This window comes from Mobula birostris, chromosome 1, assembly GCF_030028105.1.
Source record: "Mobula birostris isolate sMobBir1 chromosome 1, sMobBir1.hap1, whole genome shotgun sequence".
Classification (NCBI taxonomy): Eukaryota; Metazoa; Chordata; class Chondrichthyes; order Myliobatiformes; family Myliobatidae; genus Mobula; species Mobula birostris.
Window position 1 is genome coordinate 227,997,498 of NC_092370.1, and position 24,419 is coordinate 228,021,916.

Below are 24,419 nucleotides of genomic sequence, written 5' to 3' on the forward strand. Positions count from 1 at the left end.
CAGGCCTTTAAATCTCAGTTTAATTAGTTCAGCACAACACTGTGGGCAGAGGGGCCTGTCCCTGTAGTACTGTTCTATGTTACCTGTCTTGAACCCAGATTTAGCTCTCTTTCTCTTCTGTTGCACATTTCCCTTGATTCTCTCAAACTCCCGCAAACTAAGAATATTCTCCGTGCCCTAAATGTTCTGGGATGGTAAATCCCAAAGGCTTACAGTCCTCTGGGGAAAGGAAATACTTTCAAGCTCAAGGGATGCAGTTGTCTTTGTGATTATGATTTTTCTGTTGACGTACACAAAATGCTGGAGGAACTCAGCAGGCTGGGCAGTATCTATGGAAAAGAGATTATTCTGTTATTACCTTAATACACTCTTGTAGTGAAATGATCTGCACATTTCTACAGATGGAGGCGATGCATTCTCGCAGGCTGCATCACTGTTCAGTACGGAGGGGCCACTGCACAAAATTGGAAAAAAGCAGCAGAAACTCAGTCAGCTCCATCAAGGGCACTAGCCTCACCAGCATCGAGGACATCTTCAAAAGGTGATAGGTTAAAAAGGCAGCATCCATCACTAAGGACCCCCCTCCCCAGAACGTGCATGCTTCTCATTGCTGCTATTAAGGAGGAGGTACAGGAGCATGACGACACACACTCAGCGTTTTAGGAACAGCTTCTTCCCCTCCACCATCAGATTTCCGAATGGACAATGATCCCCGAACATTATTTTCCCTCTCCTTTTGCATTACTTATTTTACTTAATTTTTTTATATTTCTTCTTGTAATTTATTATGTATTGCACTGTACAAAACAACCTTCACGACTTATGTAGGTGATAATAAACCTGATTCTGATTCTGCACATGACAATAATAAACCGATTTACTCTCAATGCACTGTTATGAACGGTATGCAAAACGAAGTTTCCCACTGAATCTTGGTAAGGGGGACAATAATAGGCTAATTTACCAGTTTAATTTAGAATGGATGCTATTCAAGCCACCAATGATAGCTGAGGTTATTCTGCTACCTGCTGTTGAGTTATATTAATTACTGCAGGCTGCAAAGTGTTGTATTAATGATTGGCCGTACCCACTCATCTATCAGGCTCCTCCCGTTCTACCTGTGGAGGAGTCAGCAATTCCCATCTGGCCTCATAGTCACCTCAAAACCAACAGAGTGCAAGCCATCCCTGACCCCATGGGACTGCCTGAAGAAAACAATATTTATTGATGGCAACCACGTTGGTTTCACACATTCTTCATCAGCAGAGGCAGGAAGTTCTGTAGATGTTGGAAATGTCGAGCCACACACACAAAATGCTGGATGAACTCAGCAGGTCAGGCAGCATCTATGACTGGAAGCAAGCAGTCATGCTTCAGGCCAAGACCCTTCATCAGGACTGCAAACGGTGGGAAGGGGTCCCTTCTTGGCCTGTAATGTTGACTATTTGTTTCTGCCTGACCTGCTGTGTTCCTCCAGCATTTTGTGTGTATTCTTCATCAGCAGAATACCCTTAAATAATACAGATGTTACAAGAGCTGGAACCATTCTCTCAAAAGATTAGAGTCAGAGAGCACAGAAACGCACCCTTCGGCCAAACCAGTCGGTGCCAAACTGCTACTCTACTTAGTCCCACCAACCCGCACCAGGACCATAGCCCTCCGTAACCCACCCACCCATCCATCTACCTATCCAAGCTTCTCTTGTATGTTAAAATCAAACCCACATTCATCACTCCTGCTGGCAGCTTGTTCCATACTCATACCGGCCTCTGAGTGGAGACGTTCCCCCTCATGCTCTCCTTAAACATTTCACCTTTCATGCTGAGCCCACGACCTCTAATTCTGGTCTCACCCAACCTCAGCGGAAAAAGTCTGCTTGCATTTACCCTATCTATAGCTCTATAAATTCTCCCCTCATTCTGCTACACTCCAGGTAAAAAAAAATGTCTTCACCTATTCAACCATTCCTGTAACTTGGGTCCTCTAGTCCTGTAAAGTTCCTCATCTTATACATCTCTATCAAGTCACCTCTCATCCTGCTTCACCCCAGAGAGAAAAGCCTGAGCTCACTCAACCTATCCTCATAAGACATGCTCTGTAATCCAGGCGGCATCCTGATAAATCTCTGTATATATTGACTGTTACAGCAGAGGGCGGATTCACAGTATGGGGCTGATTCACATTCTACATTCTCCTACATTATTAGGAGCATCAGTATTTAATGACGAATCTCCCACCACAACAAGTATAGTGTTGTCATTTTATCCCTGCGTACTGCTTCTCCTCCTCGAATGTGTTTGCTCCTGTGATCGCCCGGGAGCGGGAGCGGGGGCGGGGTGTGTGCACTGCCCTATGTTCCCATGACCTCTGTTTTCATGAATTTAATGTGAATAGCAGCTGTTTTGTATGGGGTTCAGCAGTGTTGCTGGTTACCATTAGGTAATGGTCTAGGGAAGTGAACTGAGCACCTTAATGACAAATAACTCTCAATGGGACTTCAAAAGCCCGCCCCACAGAATGGCAGGATATGGGTCTGCAGACGTGATATCCACTGCACGTCCTTTGCTTCAGTTGCACTGCTGAGGATAGACAGCCCAAGGAAGAGTACAAATAGTTGTAAATTTGAAGTGCTGTTTCATAGAGACATAGGGTTATAAAGTATTATAGCACAGAAACAGGCCATTCGGCACATTTAGTCACCAGTGCCAAATTGTAATTCTGCCTAGTCCCATCTACCTGGACCTGGACCATAGCCCTCCATACTTCTCCTTTCCATGTAACTATCCAAGCTTCTCTTAAAGGTATGAAATTGAACTCACATCCACTACTTGCACTGACAGCTTGACCCACCCCCTCGCCACCCTCTGCGTGAAGAAGTTCCCACTTATGTTCCCTTTAAACATTTTATCTTTCAAATATCAAAGTAAATTTTATTATCAGAGTACATACATGTCATCACATACAACCCTCCGGGCATACTCAGCAACTCTATAGAATAATAACTATAACAGGATCAATAAAAGATCAACCAGAGTGCAGAAGACAACTAACTGTGTAAATGCAAATATAAATAAATAGCAATAAATAACAAGAACATAAAATAACAAGAGAAAGAGTCCTTAAACAGAGATAATCAGTTGTGGGAACATCTCAATAGATGAATGTAGTTATTCTCTTTTGTTTAAGAGCCTGATGGTTGAGGGACAGTAACTGTTCTTGAACCTGGTAGTGGGACTCCTGAGACATTTAACCCATGACCTCTAGGTCTAGTCTCACCCACCCTCAGTGGAAAAAAGCCTGCTTGCATTTACCCTTCTCTATACCTCATGATTTTGTATACCTCTTTCAAATCTCCCCTCATTCTCCTGCACTCCAGGGAATGAAGTCCTAGTTCATTCAATCTTTCCCTAAAACTCAGTCCTCACGTTCTGACAACTTCCATGTAAATTTTTTCTGTACTCTTTTAATCTTATCGATATTTTTTCCTGTAAGTATGTGACCAGACCAGCACACAAGACTTCAAATTGTCTACTACAACTTCAACTGAACATGCCAACTCCTGCTTTCTGTGGGATGTAACCAAGCTGACTTTTTCTGGCAGTTTGAGACAGCAGCTCTTTCAGTAATTGAGAGAAGAGTTTGAGAAATGTACACACAAAAAAACTGAGGAAATTTCAGAACTATCAAAGCTTGAGCTATCATTTAGTGCTTGCTCTTTATTTCTCAATGTCCTGTGCCCTCCATCGCTGAGTATGTGGTGAAGCGTTCATTCCTTGGGAGTTTCATTTTATGGCGAGTGGTTCCTAAACGCAGAGTCAGCTGTCCCGTGACCCAGTTGGAAGCAGTGTGTTCACAAAGTCCAGGCTGATGCACCCAGTGCAAGTGGAAGGAGAACAACATGGTCAGAACTTCTGGTTTCACAATGAAATTGCAACCCATTTGCTCTTAATGTTTAAAGGATCCCACAAAACTATTAGCAAAGAAGACATTAGCGTTCTGGGCAGTTTAACCATCACTAAAACATAGACTACCTGCTTTTTGGGCCGGGGGCATGGTAGCATAGCTGTTAGTGCAAAGCTGCACGATGCTAGATATAACATCAAGGTTCAATTCCCACCACCATCTGTAATGAGTTTGTACGTTCTCCCCGTGACCACGTGGGTTTCCTCCGGGTTCTCCGGTTTCCTTCCACATTCCAAAGGTTGGGGTTAGGGTTAGTGAGTTGTGGGGACGCTACGTTGGTGCCAGAAGCAAGGCATTTGAGGGCTGCCTCCAGCACATTCCTCGCTGATTTTATGCAAATGATGCATTTCTCTGTACATGTGACGAATAAAGCTCACTTTTATCTTTTGCTTTGCTGTTTGCAGCAGCCTGCTATGTGCAAATTGTTTATCAGGAGCCATTATTTGACGCACAGACACTGCTTCCAAACGCGCTTTGTGGGGTAAAGCTATTTGGTAAATGTAAAGCCTAAGGTCAATCCCCCTCAATCAGAATCACATTTATTATCACTGACATACAGCATGTTGTGAAAATTGCTGTTCCATGATGGCAGTACACTGCAAGGCATAAAAATCACTCTAATTTACATTAAAGCATAAATAATGACAGTGTTCATGGACCGTTCAGAAATCTGATGGCATAGGGGAAGAAGTTGTTCTGAACACAAGAGATTCTGCAAATGCTGGAAATCCAGAGCAACACATACTAAATGCTGGAGGAACTCAGGAAGAATAAACAGTCAACATTTCGAGATGGGCTAGTCTTGGCCCAAAATATTGACTGTTTATTCCTCTCCATAGATGCTGCCTGACCTGTAAAATCCTCCAGCATTTTATACAAGTTGTCCTGAGTCATTCTGTGATTCCGTGGCGAGATGGCATTGGTGAACTATGGTGACATTATGTGGGCTATATGTAATACTTCTAAATATACCTATTCTGAATTAATCTCACGCAATCTGCAACATGTAAATTTCCTTTAAGCAATGTACTTTTAAATCAACTGAATGGTTTCATGACCTTCTGAAGGACTCGGTGGATCTAGCAGGTATGGCCATTTTAAGTGGATGAAGGTTTGTCGTCATGGCCAGAAGCAGGGCGGGGGGGGGGGGGTACTCTGACCCAGGCTGAACGCGGAGGGATGAGGCACCGTCTACCAAGCATCTCGCTAGCAAATGTGCAGTTGCTGGTGAACAAAACTGAACTCCTGAGGGCAAGACTGCTGTATCAGAGGGAATGAGAGATTGTCGTGTTCTGTGTTTGAGCGAGATGTGGCTTTCTTCCAGCATACCAGATACAGCGATCAAGCCATGAGCAGCTTCTTGATTTACTAAGCGGACCAAACTGCTGATTTGCAAAAGGCAAAAGGTTCATGTGTGTGTTTCGTGATAAACTCTCAATGGTGCCCCGATTTGGCACTTTTGTTGGACCCCTGTTCCCTTGATTTTGAACACCTAATGATCAAATGTTATTTACCAAGGGAGCTCTCCTCCATAATCCTGATCACTGCTTACGTACCACCAGCAGCTGACTGTACTCAAGCCCAAGAGATACTGCGTGATGTCATCTCCAAACAAGAAACAGTCCATCCCAATGCATTTGAAATCACAGTCAGGGACTTCAACCAGATGTGCTTGAAGAAAGCCCAGCCCAATTACCATCAGCATATAACCTGTAATACCAGAGGTCCCAACACACTAGACCACTGTTATATTAAGATAAGGAATGCCTACCGTTGCATGCTCAGACCACATTTCAGTAAATTTGACTGTCCTTCTCCTACCTTCATACAGGCAGAGGTTAAAGAGCAATGCTCCAGAGATTAGGACAACAAAGGAGGCAGAGGCACAGCTACGGGATTGTTTCAAGTCAGCGGACTGGGCCGTGTCCAAGGACTCATCTGTGAATCTGAATGAATACACCATGGTTGTCATAGACTTTATCAAAACAGTTGTAGTTGAGTGTGTCCCCACAAAATCATTCAGAGTCCTCCCCAACCAAAAGTCTTGGATGAACCATGATATCCGCAATCTGCTGAGGGCCAGATCGGAGGCATTCAAGTCTGGAGACAGAAAGTTACAAGAGGTCCATGTACGACCTCTGGAAAGTCATCTCATGGGCGAAGTGGCAATTCTGGACTAAATTTTAACCAACGAGGGATGCTTAGCAGCCTGGAATACTTCCCTCAGGCACCACCAGGTGCCAGCCTTGACTCACAGACGGCTGTTTGACACAAGAGATTCTGCAGTTCAAAATTCAAAGTAAATTTATTATCCAAGAACATATATGTCACCATACACAACCCTGAGATTCATTTTATTGTGGGCATACACAATAAATCCATAATAGAATAATAACCATAACAGAATCAATAAAGGACCGCACAAACTTGGGTGTTCACCCAGTGTGCAAAAGACACAAACTGTGCAAATACAGAACAAATAATAATAAATAACTCAATAAATAAGAAATAAATATCAAGAACATGAGATGAAGAGTCCTTGAAAGTGAGTCCATTGTGGGAATATTTCAATGATGGGGCAAGTGAAGTTGAATGAAGTTATCCCCTTTGGTTCAAGAGGGATAATAACTGTTTCTGAATCTGGTGGTGTGAGTCCTGAGGCTCCTCTACCCGCTTCCTGACGGCAGCAGCGAGAAGAGAGCGTGTCCGGGGAAGTGGGGGTCCCTGATGATGGATGCTGCTTTCCTGTGACAGCGTTTCATGTAGACGTGCTCAATGGTGGAGAGGGCTTTACCCGTGACGGACTGGGCGGCATCCACTACTTTTTGTAGGAGTTTTTTCAAGGGCATTAGCGTATCCATACTAGGCTGTGATGCAACCAGTTAATATACTCTTCACTACACACCCCTATAGAAGTTTTTCAGAGTTTTAGATGTTATGCTGAATCTTCTCAATCTCCTAAGGAAGTAGAGGTGTTGCTGTGTTTTCTTTGTAGTTGTCCTTACATGCTAAGCCACAGGACAGGTCCTCCAAACTGAGTAATATAAGGTTTCTGACTGAGCCCCGTCCCTCTCCCACCAATAAAACACTACAGCACAGGACCAGGCCCTTTAGCCCCTTATGTCTGCGCTGACTGTGATATCACTCTAACAAAGTACATCTGCCTTCACGTGGTCCCTCCATTCCCCGCCTGTCCATGTGTCTAAAATCTAATTTCTTCTGAGGCAATGCTATTGCATCTGCTTCCACCACCTTTCTAGTGGCTAGTTCTATGCACCCAGCATACTTCGTGTAAAACGAAACTTGTCTTTAAACTTTCCCTTTCACCTTAAAGCTGCACCCTCTAGTATTTGACATGTCTACTCTGAAGAAAGAACACTCTATCTACCCTATCTCTGCCCCTAGTAATTCTATAAACTTCTATCTCATCATCATCATCGTCAGCTGCGGTATCCATTATTGCATGAGGGACCCGCACCACTCAGGACATGCCGCCTTCTTGCTGCTGCCATCAGGAAGAAGGTTCGGAGCCTCAGGACTCACACCACCAGGTTCAGGAACAGCTATTACCACCCAGTCATCAGGCTCTTGAACCAACAGGGATAACTTCACTCAACTTCACTAGCCCTATCACTGAACTGTTCCCACAATGGACTCACTTTCAGGACTCTTCAGCTCATGCTCTTGGTATTTATTGCTTATTTATTCATTATTATTCTTATTTTTTTTTGTATTTGCACAGTTTGTGTGATTTGCACACTGATTGAACACCCAAGTTGGTGAGGACTTCCTTAGATTCTGTTATGGTTATTATTCTATTGTGGAGTTATTGAGTACGTTCACAAGAAGATTAATCTTAGGGTTGCATATGCTGACATAAACTTGCTAACAAGTTTACTTTGAACTTTGAACCTCAGAAAAACTTACGGCTTTTCTGAAGATCTTTTCTAAAGAGTGGTTGTAGACGGGTCATATTCTGCATGGAGGTCGGTGACCAGTGATGTGCCTCAGGGATCTGTTCTGGGACCCATACTCTTTGTGATTTTTATAAATGGCCTGGATGAAGAAGTGGAGGGATGGGTTAGTGAATTTGCTGATGACACAAAGGTTGGGGGTGCTGTGGATAGTGTGGAGGGCTGTCAGAGGTTACAGCGGGACATTGATAGGATGCAGAACTGGGCTGAGAAGTGGCTGATGCAGTTCAACCCAGGTAAGTGTGAGGTGGTTCATTTTGGTAGATCAAATATGATGGCAGGATATAGTATTAATGGTAAGACTCTTGACACTGTGGAGGATCAGAGGGATCTTGGGGTCCGAGTCCATAGGACACTCAAAGCAGCTGCGCAGGTTGGCTCTATGGTTAAGAAGGCATACGGTGTATTGGCCTTCATCAATCGTGGAATTGAATTTAGAAGCCAAGGGGAAATGTTGCAGCTATATAGGACCCTGGTCAGACCCCACTTGGAGTACTGTGCTCAGTTCTGGTTGCCTCACTACAGGAAGGATGTTGAAACCATAGAAAGGGTGCAGAGGAGATTTAGAAGGATGTTTCCTGGATTGGGGAGCATGCCTTATGAAAACAGGTTGAGTGAATTTGGCCTTTTCTCCTTGGAGCAACGGAGAATGAGAGGTGACCTGATAGAGGTGTATAAGATGATGAGAGGCATTGATCATGTGGATAGTCAGAGGCTTTTTCCTAGCGCACAAGAGGGCACAGTTTTAAGGTGCTTGGAAGTAGGTACAGAAGAGATGTCAGTGGTAAGTTTTTTTACGCAGAGAGTGGTGAGTGCATGGAATGGGCTGCCGGTGACGGTGGTGGAGGCAGAAACGATAGGGTCTTTTAAGAGATTCCTGGACAGGTACTTGGAGCATAGAAAAACAGAGGGCTATGGGTAACCCTAGGTAATTTCTAAGGTAAGGACATGTTCGACACAGTTTTGAGGGCCGAAGGGCCTGTATTGTGCTGTAGGTTTTCTGTGTTTCTATGTTAATATAATTTTATAATTTGCTAATATGAATTTGAAATCTATGTAAGTATAATTGTGTCATTTATTATGTGTCAATGAATATAATCTATGAATGGTCCCAACATATCAATACAGCTATAAAGAAGGCAAGACTGCAGCTTCATCAGGAGTTTGAGGAGATTTGGTTTGTCATCTAAAACGCTTGAAAACATTTGAAAATTTCTGCAGATGAACTATGGAGAGTATTCTCACAGGCTGCATCACCGTCTGGTACGGGGGTGTGCTGGCTACTGTGCAGGATCAAAAGAAGCCACAGAAAGTTGTAAAAATAGTCACCTCCATCATGGGTATTTGCCTCCATAGTATCCATGGCATCTTAAAGGAGCAGTGCCTCAGAAAGGCGGCGTCCATTATCAACAAACCTCCATCACCCTGGACCAGCCCTTTTCTCACACACTCAGCGATTCAGGAACAGCTTCTTCCCCTCTGCCATCCGATTCCTGAATGGACATTGAACCCATGAACACTACCTCACTTTAAAAAAAATCTCTACTATTTTTAAATTAACTATTATATACAAATATGTGTGTGTGTGTGTATATATATATATATATATATATATATATATATATATATATACACACACACACACACACACACACACACACACACACACACACACACACACATATATATATTTACATATATATATATATATTTACTTACAGTAATTCAGTTTTTTTTTTACCATGTATTGCATTGTACTGCCACCATTAAGTTAAACCTGACTCTAATTCTGAATACCAATGTTCATCTCTGGGTACCATAGCTCAGGTAAAGGTGCAGTGCAGGATTACCAATGATATGATGGTTAAAAGGATTAACTTATATGACACCCTTCTATTTTCCTCAGCTTAGAAGTTTGACCCGAAAGGTCATCACTTTCTTTCCTCCCACACGTTCTGCTCAGTCTGTTGGGTTCCTCCAGCAGATTGTGTGTTCCTCCACGTTTCACCTTCTGCCCTCTTTGGAGTTGGTGCTACCTTTGCACCAACTTCCCGCCGTCTCATGTGTCTCCACGGAAGTTTAGGACTTGAACATGATGGAGGTGTTTAGAGTTAGGGAAGACTTAGTATGAAGGAAAGAGAAAAACTCTTTCCACTGATGGGGACATCAGGATTGAGAATATGGACACAAGATGGGGAGGAGTGGGGGATCTCACTGAAACCTATCAAATATTGAAAGGCCCGTACAGAATGGACGTGGAGAGGATGTTTCCTATGGGGGCGGGGTCTAGGACCGGAAGGCACAGCCTTAGAAATGAAGGACCATCTGAAACAGAGTTGAGGAGGAATTTCTTTAGCCAGAGAGAGGGTGGGGAATCTGTGAAATTAATTGTCACAGACAGTTATGGAAGCCAAGTGATTGGGTATATTTAAAGTGCGAGGTTGATAGGCTCTTGATTAATCAGGCTGTCAAAGGTTACGGGGAGAAGCATAGGAATGGGTTTGAGCGGGATGATGGATCAGCCATAATGGAGTGGCGGAGCAGACTTGATGGGCCAAATGGCTTAATTCTGCTCCCGTGTCTTATAGACTTGTAATCTAGAATCATAAACACAAGAGATTCTGCAGATGCTGGACATCTGGAGTAACACACACAAAATGCTGGAGGAGCTCAGCACGTCAGGCAGCATCTGTGGAAGGGAATAAACAGTTTAAGTATTGGGCCAGGACCCTTCATCAACTGCCGACAGTTTGTTCACTTTCATAGATGCTGCCTGAGCTGCTGAGTTCCTCCAGCACTGAACATTTACATTGAAGCATCGAAACATACAGTGAAGTGCATTGTTTGTGTCAGCATCCATCACAGGCTGAGCATTATGCTGGGGGCAGCCGCAAGTTTCTGGTGCCACCATGGCAGGCCCACAACTAACTAACCCTAAACTGTACATCTTTAGAATGTAACAGGAAACCCACATGGTCACAGGGAAAACGTACAGCATCTTACAGTGAGCAGCTGGAACTGAACAACACTGGCATTATGTCAGCCACTGTGCTGTCATGCCAGCCATAACTGGTTGGCTTGAGTTATAATGAGATTGGACATGCTGGGGCTGTTCTCCCAGGAGCAAAAGAAGTTAAAGTGTTACCTTGTAGAGGTTCATAAAATAATTAGGTGCACAGATAAAGTGGGTTGACAAGATAATTTTCCCAGGGGAGTTAAATCTGAACCTAGAGGGCATAAGTTTAAGGAGAGATTACAACAGGAAATAGAGAAGGCTTGTCAGAACGGCAGTATTATGATAATTGTGGGGGATTTTAACATGCGAGTGGATTGAGAAAATCAGGTCGGCACTGGATCTCAAGAGAGAGAATTTGTAGAATGTCTATGAGATGGCTTTTTAGAACAACTTGTTGTTGAGCCCACTAGGGGATTGGCTGTACTGGATTGGGTATTGTGTAATGAACCGGAGGTGATTAGAGAGATTGAGGTGAAGGAACCCTTAGGAGGCAGTGATCATAACATGATTGAGTTCACTGTGAAATTTGAGAAAGAGAAGCCGAAATCTGATGTGTCGGTATTTCAGTGGAGTAAAGGAAATTACAGTGGCATGAGAGAGGAACTGGCCAAAGTTGACTGGAAGAGGACACTGGCGGGAAAGACAGCAGAGCAGCAGTGGCTGGAGTTTATGCGAGAAGTGAGGAAGGTGCAAGACAGGTATATTCCAAAAAAGAAGAAATTTTTGAATGGAAAAAGGATACAATCGTGGTTGACAAGCAAAGCCAAAGTTAAAGCAAAGGAGAGGGCATACAAGGAAGCAAAAATTAGTGGGAAGACAGAGGATTGGGAAGTTTTTAAAACCTTACAAAAGGAAACTAAAAAGGTCATTAAGAGGGTAAAGATTAACTATGAAAGGAAGCTAGCAAATAATATCAAAGAGGATACTAAAAGCTTTTTCAAGTATATAAAGAGTAAAAGACAGATGAGAGTAGATATAGGACCGATAGAAAATAATGCTGGAGAAATTGTAATGGGAGATAAGGAGATGGCAGAGAAACTGAACGAGTATTTTGCATCAGTCTTCACTGAGGAAGACATCAGCAGTATACCGGACACTCAAGGGTGGCAGGGAAGAGAAGTGTGCGCAGTCACAATTACGACAGAGAAAGTACTCAGGAAGCTGAATAGTCTAAAGGTAGATAAATCTCCTGGACCAGATGGAATGCACCCTCGTGTTCTGAAGGAAGTAGCTGTGGAGATTGCGGAGGCATTAGCGATGATCTTTCAAAAGTCGATAGATTCTGGTATGGTTCCGGAGGACTGGAAGATTGCAAATGTCACTCCGCTATTTAAGAAGGGGGCAAGGAAGCAAAAAGGAAATTATAGACCTGTTAGCTTGACATCGGTGGTTGGGAAGTTGTTGGAGTCGATTGTCAAGGATGAGGTTACAGAGTACCTGGAGGCATATGACAAGATAGGCAGAACTCAGCATGGATTCCTTAAAGGAAAATCCTGCCTGACAAACCTATTACAATTTTTTGAGGAAATTACCAGTAGGCTAGACAAGGGAGATGCAGTGGATGTTGTATATTTGGGTTTTCAGAAGGCCTTTGACAAGGTGCCACACATGAGGCTACTTAACAAGATAAGAGCCCATGGAATTACAGGAAAGTTACATACGTGGATAGAGCGTTGGCTGATTGGTAGGAAACAGAGAGTGGGAATAAAGGGATCTTATTCTGGTTGGCTGCCGGTTACCAGTGGTGTTCCACAGGGGTCCGTGTTGGGGCCGCTTCTTTTTACATTGTACATCAACGATTTGGATTATGGAATAGATGGCTTTGTGGCTAAGTTTGCTGATGATACGAAGATAGGTGGAGGGGCTGGTAGTGCTGAGGAAATGGAGAGTCTGCAGAGAGACTTGGATAGATTGGAAGAATGGGCAAAGAAGTGGCAAATGAAATACAGTGTTGGAAAGTGTATGGTTATGCACCTTGGCAGAAGAAATAAATGGGCAGACTATTATTTAAATGGGGAAAGAATTCAAAGTTCTGAGCTGCTACGGGACTTGGGAGTCCTCGTACAGGATACCCTTAAGGTTAACCTCCAGGTTGAGTCGGTAGTGAAGAAGGCGGATGCAATGTTGGCATTCATTTCTAGAGGAATAGAGTATAGGAGCAGGGATGTGATGTTGAGGCTCTATAAGGCGCTGGTGAGACCTCACTTGGAGTACTGTGGGCAGTTTTGGTCTCCTTATTTAAGAAAGGATGTGCTGACGTTGGAGAGGGCACCAAGAAGATTCACTAGAATGATTCTGGGAATGAGAGGGTTAGCATATGAGGAACGTTTGTCTGCTCTTGGACTGTATTCCTTGGAGTTTAGAAGAATGAGGGGAGACCTCATAGAAACATTTTGAATGTTGAAAGGCATGGACAGAGTGGATGTGGCAAAGTTGTTTTCCATGATGGGGGAGTCTAGTACGAGAGGGCATGACTTAAGGATTGAAGGGCGCCCATTCAGAACAGAAATGCGAAGAAATTTTTTTCGCCAGAGGGTGGTGAATCTATGGAATTTGTTGCCACGGGCGGCAGTGGAGGCCAAGTCATTGGGTGTATTTAAGGCAGAGATTGATAGGTATCTGAGTAGCCAGGGCATCAAAGGTTATGGTGAGAAGGCGGGGGAGTGGGACTAACTGGGAGAATGGATCAGCTCATGATAAAATGGCAGAGCAGACTCAATGGGCTGAATGGCCGGCTTCTGCTCCTTTGTCTTATGAAAAGATGGGAAAGATTTACAGAGATCTGAGAGGCAACTTCTTCACACAGATGGTGGTGGGTATATGGAACAAGCTTTAGAGGTGGGAACAATTACAATGTTTAAAAGACGTTTAAGAAAATGAAAGAAAAATGGAGGGTTATGGGGAGGAAAGGGTTAGATTGATTTTAGAGTACATTAAAGGGTCAGCATAACATTGTGGGCTGAAGGGCCAGTATTGTGCTGTGCTGTTCTATTTAGAGGGAATTGGGCCAAATGTAGACAAATGGGACTGGCTCAAGAAGATCAGTACAAATGAGTTGGGCCGAAGGGCTTCTTTCTGTATTGCGTGACACTAAAAACAGAGGTAGGCTGTTCAAAGGTGACCTCAATGAAGATACAAAGCAATCAGCTTGGTATTGAACGATGGAAAAGGTCTGAGGAACTGAATGACCATTTCCAAACTTGGAACAATCACAAATTATCCTGTCAGAGATTGAAATGACTTTGCTTTTGTGTGGATCAAATGCTTCCATTTCCAGAAGTCAGATTGAAGAGCAACTACTGTGTTCAGAAGTTGATTGACATAGATAGTTTTCCTTGGGGAAAACTTTAGGAAAGACAAGTTATCCACACAATGACAGTCTTTATTGTTGTGGAAAGAGTTCTGCTCAAATTCAGAGCAACACAATGAGGGTAAAAAGTCCATGAGGAAGTGCCGGAAACCTGGAGCAGAGAAGAGTGTCATACTCCATGGATCTATGCATACTTTTGCTGGACAATTGGCTTTCAAAACCTTTTGTTATTTAAAGACCAATTGTTTTTACCTTGAAAGAACTCAACTCGCACTTGAAATCTAATTAGTGATCAAACCAAAACAACTTTCCTGATTGTCAGTTGTCCTTAAAAGGGGTATAAAGTCTGCAATCTATTTTAAAACCTACTTTAAGGGAAATGTTATGGCTGACCACAAAGATTTCTTCCAAGTGGCTTTAGGTATATAAGAGAGATAGGGTATGTGTTTGAGAGAGACAAATACAAGCACATGCATTGAGTAAATCATAAAAACAAGAAATTCTGCCATTGCTGAAAATCCAGAGCGACACACACAAAATGCTCGAATAACCATGCATTGCAACAGTGATTGCAGAAGACCATCTCTGAATGCACCACACATTGACTCTTGAAGTGGTTGGGCTACGGCAGCATGAACGTACACTCACTGGCACTTTATGAGGTACAGGAGGTAAAATAAATAAAGATCTCAATGAGATGTGCCACCTTGAGACACCCTTCTCCAATCTTCATACAACCTGCTCTAAAATGGGCTTCATCCTTTAGGCTAATTTATACTTCTGCGTCAAATGGACGCCGTAACCTACGCAAGTGGCTTACGCACGTTGTGAGCATTTATACTTGTGCGTTGGTGTGTCTGTGCCGCTCTGTAATTCAGGCATGTTGTGCATGCACACACACCTGCCCGTGCAAGGCTTCATGGTCATGGTAGTCTTGGGGTAAACAAGGTTAAAGCGAGCGTCTTTTTTCGTAAAAGCGAAATGTGTCCTCCATAATTTTGGAGCTCTGTAAAGCTTTATGGAAAGCATTGCAGCCAGAGTTCCTTCCCTGCCCTTGTCCAGTTGTTGCGGTCTGCATTGCCGCGACGCGTAGTTACATTTTGGGAGAGGTGTGCGTCAGGCTTCGGCATAGGGATCCGCATAGGCTCTGTGTAGGGTTCGCGGCAATACCGTACCTATCGCATCGATTTGATGCAGCAGTATAAATCAGCCTTTTGTCTCCAACTCCTGGTGGGGCAAAGCAATGGCATCTTCAGTTGTCTCTGTGTGTTTTTGTTTCTGGTTCTACTAGCCTCTCTGATGATGCGAGTTGACTTCCTTGCCAGTTGGCTGTTCATAAGTCTGTGCACAGTACTATTTGTCAGCCCTTGGGTTGTAAGCACTGGAGGCTCCAATGCTCAGGAAAGGGCCCATCTGCTGATTTAACTCCCTCTGCAGTTCCTATCCACTCTCACAACACTCTCTGCCTTTTTACTTCTCTGTAGAGACCAAAGTGATCAGACTACTAACCCTTTAGAGGACCGCACAAAGTTACCTGCCATGAAAGTGAGTTTGTTGACACACATAATGAAACATGGGCAGCATGGTAGCGTTGTGATTGTTGTGATACTTTACTGCACCAGCAATCAGGCTTCAATTTTCACTGCTATGTGTAAGGGCCTTCTTTAAATTAAGTTGACCTTTATGACACTGGAATAGATTGTGTTCAACTGGTAGTCTGATCCTGTCCTTGTTCCTATACATATTATCTCATCATTCCTTGGCCTTTGAACATCATCTTCATTATGCGCTAGGGTTGCCAACTGTCCCGTATTAGCCGGGACATCCCGTATATTGGGCTAAATTGGTTTGCCCCATACAGGACCGCCCTTGTCCCATATTTGACTGCGAGGAAAGAGGACCAGGTCGAGACAACAGAGACTTATGGAGAAGAGGAGTTCGGTGGGTAATACCATTCCAGCTGACCGGAAGTGCACTGAGAGCGGTAAGCATAAAGGAGTTGGGTGCTTACTGATCTGGTTAACAACAGATGGTGCAATCCGGGGCATATTACGATCGAGGAACGTGTTTGCAGACTGGATATTGAACTTTTTACTGTTGGACTTCGGCCACATTCCACCGTGATACAACACTTGGCGGCACGGGAGGTCGTTCCTGCCTGTGGCCATCGAACGTGCAGCTCCTCCCGTGGAGGGTCAGACACCTTGAGCCAATAGACTGGTCCTGGACTTATTTTCCATCTGGCATAGTTTGCATTTTGTTGTTTGATTGTTGGGGTTTTTTGTATTGCTATATTTACGCTCTATTCTTGGTTGGTGCCGCTGTAACGAAACCAAATTTCCCTCGGGATTAATAAAGTATATCTATCTATCTATCTATCTACTACTCTGTAATCACCAGAAGGCGTGCTTACAGACAGGTCCCAGATCTGATGCAACGGCGTGCATGCATGTTGCATGTGCTGTAGGTGCCACGCATGAGTGATTCACCTGTCATCCAATCAGAGGTCCCCTTATGCACATCAGTTGTGTGCTATATTTTGCCAATTCCTGCCAAACCAAAAAGTTTCAGTAATGTCTGGTGTTGTTCGGTCGGTTTGGCATATGCAAATATGGATAAACCTGCAAAAAAGAAAATATTGTGCAGCTTTAACAAGCAATGGGAAGCAAAAAAGACGTGGGTTAAGCCCGTCAGCCCGACCGAAGAAGTTGAGCCCGCGGAGCCCGTGTATTTCGCAGTTGCCACCGATGCCTCAAACAAGGGAGGTAGAAAAATGTTTCCAGTGTGCGTGAGATAGTTCTCCGTGTCTGATGGAGTGCAGTGTAAGTTACTTGACTTTTATGAAGACAGTGATGAAACTGCAAATGGCAAACATCAAGCTCTGATGAGCTGTCTGGAAAAGTATGAACTGGATATTAGACACGTCACAGCCTATGCAGCAGATAATGCCAATGTAAACTTTGGAAAACCCTACTCAGTTTACCAGTTATTGAGCAGTGCCAACAATCACATTCTGAAAGCTAATTGCCCAGCTCACACAGCTCATAACGCCTACAAGCACGCCTGTGATCAGCTGTCAGTGGATATTGAGACCATTGTTCTAAAGGTCTACAGCCACTTAATATTTGCTTCCCGAAGGGAGGAACTGTGTTCACTTTTTGCCTTTGTTGACATTGAGTGGCATGAAATTCTGCGTCATGTTTGCACACGATGGCTCTCTCTTCATCCAGCTGTCGAACTTCTCCTGCAGAGCTGGCCAGCTCTTACGTCATACTTCAGGTCCCTTTGAGACCTGTCCTGTGGCACTGAAGAGGATTTTTGAGGATGAAGAATAAACTGGAGCTACTGAAATTTGTCTGTGCTTTTTCCACAACGTGGGGTGTGTTTTTGACCAACTCATAAAACAGCTGGAGGAAACAAAGCTCTGCATCACAGATGTTTATGAGGAAGTCCAAAAGTTCAAAATGAAGATGCTTCAGCAGAAACAGGACAGCTTTTTTGGATACCAGACTAAGCAGGTGACAGACAAACAAGTGCCAGCACAAAGGTCCAAGCAGCAACAGGACTTTGTGAAGTTCTATGACTCTGTCATTACATACACTGACAAGTGGTTTGATTTCTCACCAGAAACCGTAATGATGAAACTGAAACCAATCGGCCTCTATGAGGAGCTCTCCTTCACTGACCTTGAGCAGGTGGTGGCTGCCCCCCCAAAATGACAGAGACTGTCAACATGGACCAACTCTATGAAGAGTTTTGTGCTAGCTGGGAGGAAATACAGAAAGCTAGACAGGATACCACAAAATCCACCAGTGAGAAGTGGGTGGCAGTTTTCCAAAACATAGGGAAAGCCAACTTGATCAACATGTTCAAGATTGTCTCATTTGTCCTCAGTGTGCCAGGCTCAAATGCCTTTGTAGGGAGGATCTTCTCTCTGATGACCATGAAATGGTCAGACTCAAGAAACAGATGCAGCACAGAGCTGATCAAAAATGAACTTCAAATATCTGTGAACTGTGACTTGTGTAAGGACTTCTCTCTGGCTGTGCAAAAGGACAAAGGTCTGCTTGAATCAGACAAGAGCAGCAAGAAATATCCATGGAAAAAGTAGACTTGGTGAGTGCCCCCTCTTTTCCTCTTTTGCAGTGATTATATGTCTACTCTATAGGCACATACAGATAGGGTTATTTGGTGTTATTTCATGTCTGACTGGTAGATTACGCTGTGTTATAATTTGGTGTTACATTTCATATATAACACTGAAGATATGTATACATGGTTCATATATTGGATTTGTTTACCTATTTAGGGTTGTTGTGTTTTTTCTCTCTCACTCTTTTTTGAAAAAGGTCCCTGTTACCACCTGCTGGCTGCCAGCCCCCTCAGTCACTTCATCCCGGGCCTGCACCACCACCACGGCACGCCACCTCTTGTCCCTTATTTGGGAGTGAGAAAGTTGGCAACCCTATTATGCGCTGTTACAGTAAAAGTTCTTCCAGAACACATGCCACACATTCTTTTCCTAGTGTAGAACATTCTCCCTCATGTTGCAACATATTTGCAACATCTAACCTATCTCAGCTGAACTTTTTTTTGTGTTTCTTGTCTAGCAGGTCACTGTATGTACTCTCTGCTTTTGGCCATTCCGCATTGCAAGTCTAGCTGTAGATAACCTCACAGTTTGCAAAGCTGGCTACAACTTTCAAGAGTGGCTTCATAGAGTCATAGAGCACTACAGCACATCTCATCTTAATCTTATCTAATTTATCTTAAATGCTGAAATTGAATCCACATCCACTATTTTTGCTGGCAGCTTTTTCCACACTCCTATCATCCTTTGAGTGAAGAAGTTTCCTCTCATGTTCCCCCTAAACAGTTCACCTTTCACCCTTAAATTATGACCTCGAGTTGTAGTATCACCCAAACTCAGTGGAAAAAGCCTACTTGCATTTACTCTATCTATACCACTCAAAATTTAATATACCTTTATCAAATATCCACTCATTCTCCTATCCTCCAGGGAATATAGTCCTAACCTCGTCAACCTAGTCAATGCAGGTCCTCAAGTCCCAGCAACATCCTTGTATGTTTTCTCAATAATATCAATCTTATTGATATCTTTCTAGTAGGTAGGTAACCAGAGCTACAAACAATTCTCCAAATAGGCCTTACCAATATCTCATACACTCATGATTTTATATACCATGATCAAATCTCCCCTCATTCTTCAGTGCCTCAGGGAATAAAGTCTTAACCTATTCGCACTTCGCCCACCATTCAGGTCCTCAAGTCCTTGTAAATTTTCTCTCCACTTTTTCAGTCTTATTTATATCTTTTCTGTAGGTAGGTGACCAGAATTAGTCATAGTCATAGTCATAGTCATACTTTATTAATCCCGGGGGAAATTGGTTTCGATGCACATAATACTCCAAATTAGGCCTCAGCAACGTCTTCTACAACTTCAACATAACATTGCAATTCCTGTACTCAGTACTCAGATTTATGAGGACTAATGTGCCAGAAGCTGTCTTTACAACCCTAGCTACCTGTGATGCCTCTTCCACAATAATTGTTTCTTTATTCTAGAGCCAATTACCCAAAAAAATTTGATCTCTGATGAACAAGTCCTTCAGTCTCTAAAATCTCTAAAACTGCAATTATCTGCTGACAATCTTAGATCTATAAGGAACATATCATGGGGTCTGCTGCCTTCCTTTCCATTCCGAATGCAGGGTCTCGGCATGAGACGTTGACTAACTTGTTCCTCGCCATAGATGTTGCTTGCTCACCTCAGTGAGTTCCGTGCCCGCTACAACACTGAGCTCTTCTTCCATCGCATCTGTCTCCAAGCCCACTTCTTTGGCCAGGATTCCACACCCCGCATCAATGACCTATTCTCTCATCTCCAAACCTGCTCCTCTTTTTGGGCACCCCACTTATTTTCAGCACTCCTCTCTCTTCTTCATAACTTGCCCCCTCTGAACACGCTACCTTCCACTCTCTCCACACCAATCCCAACCTCACCATCAAACCTGCAAAGAGGGTGCTGTTGTAGTCTGGCAGACTGATGTCTACCTTGCTGAGGCCAGGCGGCAACTCTCAGGCACCTCCCTTAGGACCATCAGGCCATTGTTTCCTGCACCATCACCCCTGGAGTTCTCTCATCCACTGCCACCAGTTCCCTAATTCTGCACTGCTCATTTCTACCTCCTACAAACCTGACTGTCTAGGTAGGCCCACGACACTTCACATGCTTGCAATCTCCTCAACAACTTCCAATTCATTTGCCCCAATCACTTCATTTTCACCATGGATACCCTATACACTCCTATCCCCTATCAAGAAGGCCTGAAAGCTCTCTCTTGTTTCTCGACAACAGACTCTGACCAGTTCCCTTCCACCATCCTCCTCCATCTGGCAGAACTGGACGTCACACCTCAACAGTTTCTCTTTCAGCTCCTCCCACTTTCCCCAAACTCAAGGTATAGCCATGGGCACCCACCTGGGCCCCAGCTATGCCTGCCTTTTCATTGGCTATGTTGCTTTTTCCAAACCTTCTCAGGTAGTGCTCACCAACTCTTTCTGCACTACATTGCTAACTGCATTAGTGCTGCTTTATGCTGAGTTCATCAATTTCATCAACTTTGCCTCCAACTTCCACCCAGCCCTTAAATTCACTAGGTCCATTTCTGACATCTCCCTCCTCTTTCTTGATATCTCTATCTCCATATCTGGAGAAAAACCGTCTACTGTCATCTCGTGTAAACCTACTGATACCTATGCCTATCTTGACAATGCTTCTTCCCATCCTGTCTCCTGTAAAAATGCTATCTCTTTTCTCAATTCCTTCGTCTCTGCCGCATCTGTTCCCAGGATGTGTTTTCCCTCTCCAGGACATCAGAGGTATCCTTTTTCTTCAAACAATGGGGTTTCCCTTCCTCCACCATTGATGCTGCCCTCACCTGCATCTCCTCCATTTCCTGAACATCCATGCTCACCCCATCTTCCTGCCACCTTAATAGGGAGAGAGTTTCTCTTGTCCTTATGTACCACCCCATGAGCCTCCTCATCCAACACATCATTCTCTGCAGCTTACACCATCTTTAATGGGACCCTACCACCAAACACATCTTTACCTCCACCCACTCTCCACTTCCCACTGGGATTGCTCCTTCTGTGATTCCATTGACTATTCGTCCCTCCCCACTAGTCTCTCTCCTGGCTCTTATCCCTGCAAGCGGAAGAAGTGCTACACATGCCCATTCACCTCCTCACTTACCACCATTCAGGGCCCCAAACAACCCTTCCAGGTGAGGCAACACATAACCTGTAAATCTGTTGGGGTCCAATGCTCTCAACGTAGCCTACTCTTCATTGCTGAGACCTGACATAGATTGGGGGACTGACTTGTTGAGCACTTTCGGTCCATTTTAAGTCCAATCTCTATTCCCATTCCAACATGTCAGTCCATTGCCTCCTCTTCTGCCACAATGAGGCCACTCTCAGGTTGGAAGTGCAACACCTCATAATCCATCTAGGTAGTCTTCAACCTGAAGGCATGAACATCGATTTCTCCAACTTCCAGTAAATTTTCCCTCCCTCTTCTTCAATTATCCAGTTTGGCCTTCCTCTTACCTCTTCTCCTCACCTTTCCCTGGTGCCCCTCCTCCTTCCCCTTTTCCCAAAGTCCACTTTCTTCTCTTATCAGATTCATTCTTCTCCAGCCCTTTACCTTTTCCACTATCGACTCCCAGGTCCTTACTTCAACCCCCTTCCCTCACGCACCTGACTTCACTTATTGTTTGTCAATGATTTGGATAATGGAATTGATGGCTTTGCGGCAAAGTTTGCAGATGATACAAATATAAGTGGAGGTAATACAGAGGAAGCAAAATGGTTGTAGCAGGACTTAGACAAATTGGAAGAATGGTCAATAAAGTGGCAGATGGAATACAGCGTTGGGAAATGTATGATAATACATTTTGGTAAAAGAAACAATTATCTATAGGGGAGAAGATTCAAACATCAGAGGTGCAGAGGGATTTAAAAGTCTTCATGCAAGGCTCCCAGAAGGTTAATTTATAGGTTGAGTCTGTGGTAAAGAAGGCAAATGCAATGTTGGCATTTATTTCAAGGGGAGTAGAATATAAAAGCAAGGAGATAATGCTGAGCCTTTATAAGACACTAGTCAGGCTGCATTTGCAATACTGTCAACAGTTTTGGGCCCCAAATCTCAGAAGGGATGTTTCATTGGAGAGAGTCCAGAGAAGGGTCACAAGAATGATTTCAGGAATGAAGGAGTTACCATATGAGAAGCGTTTGACAGCTTTATTCCTGTACTCACTGGAATTTAGAAGAATGCAGGGGGATCTCATTGAAACCTACCGAATGTTGAAAGGACTAGACAGGGTGGATGTGGAGAGGATATTTCCTATGGTAGGGGTATCCCGAACTAGAGGGCACAGCTTCGGAATTGAGGGGCAACCCTTCAGAACAGAGGTAAGGAGGAATTTTTTAGCCAGAGCGTATTCAATCTGTGGAATGCTCTGCCATAGATTGCGGTGGAGACTGTGCATATATTTAAGGCGGAAGTTGATCTTTTCCTGATTGGCCAGGGCATCAAAGGATATGGTGAGAAGGCAGCTGTACGGGGTTGAGTCGGATCTAGGATCAACCATGATGGAATAGTGGAGCAGAGTCAATGGGCTGAATGGCCTGATTCTGTTCCTATGTCCTATAGTCTTCTGGGCTTCTAGCTTGTACTCCTTCCTCTCCTCTCACCTTCTTATTCTGGCATCTTTCCCCTTTGTTTCCAGTCCTGATGAAGGGCCTCAGCCTGAAACATCGACTGTCTATTCCTCTCCATAGATGCTGCCTGACCTGCTGAGTTCCTCCAGCTCCTTGTGTGTTTTGCTCCCTGATTTGTTGAGTTTTTTCCAGCATTTACTGAAGATTTCCAGCATCTGGAGAACCTCTTGTGTCATAGGATTCTTGCTGATACAGATTGAGTATGCTTGCTTATGTGATGTATTCTCCAGAGTCTCATTTGAAGTGTTTACAGTAGAGTGAAATTTCTTCCACATGTAAACCAAGACGTGCCCTTTTCTCATTATTACCATCAGAAAGGAGGTACAGAAGTCTGAAGGCTCACACTCAGCGATTCAAGAACAGCTTCCTCACCTCTGCCATCAGAATGGACATTGAACCCATTCTGAATGGATATTGAACCCATGAACACTACCTCAGACTTTTAATTTCTGTTTTTGCACTGCTTATTTTAACTTAACTATTTAATATACATATATATACTTACTGTAATTCATTTTTTAAAAAGTTTATCATGTATTGTATTATACTGCTGCTGCAAAGTTAACAAATTTCATGACTTATGCTGGTGATATTAAATCTGATTCTGGTTCAGAGATAGAACATAAAATCTCTGCTACTGACTACTGTCTGCTCAATGTGCCATGTGAACATTTTTTTCCAGTTTCTTCATCCTTGAACCAGATTACTTGTTTAAAATGTAGCTCCCTGGGCAAATTTATTTGTTCTAACGCAGACTCTCAGTTGTGAATCTCTCATTGTTTGCTGCCACTAGGCAAACAGCCACTTATTATCCCAATGCAGAGAGATTCCACATTTGTTGTTTTGATTTAGGAAAGGTGTTTAAATTTCATAATTTCATTAACCAGCACTTCTGGTGCCAGCTCTCTGTACCTCCCTTCTTGACTTTCTCAGATCAAGGAAATGGTTCATGAGAAATGCTACTGCTCTGCAGAGCCAGAGACATGGATTCAATCCTGACTTTGGCTTCTGTCTGTGTGGAGTCTGCACGTTCTCCCTATGACCATGTGGCTTTCCTCTTAAGTGTCCTGGTTTCTTTGGGTTATTTGACCTCTATAAATTGCTCTTCGTCCAGTATGTAGGAAAGTGGTAGAATCTGGGAGGAATTAATAAGGGTATGTGGAGAAAAAAGTTCAAAGTAAATTTATTATCAAAGTACATATATATCACCATATACAACCCTGAGATTCACTTTCTTGTGGGCATACTCTGAAAATCTACTGAATAGTAACTACAACAGGATTCTATAGATTTGCTGAGTCTTTGCTGGGATTATTGGACAATTCGTGTAAAAGGGTGGCTGATGGTT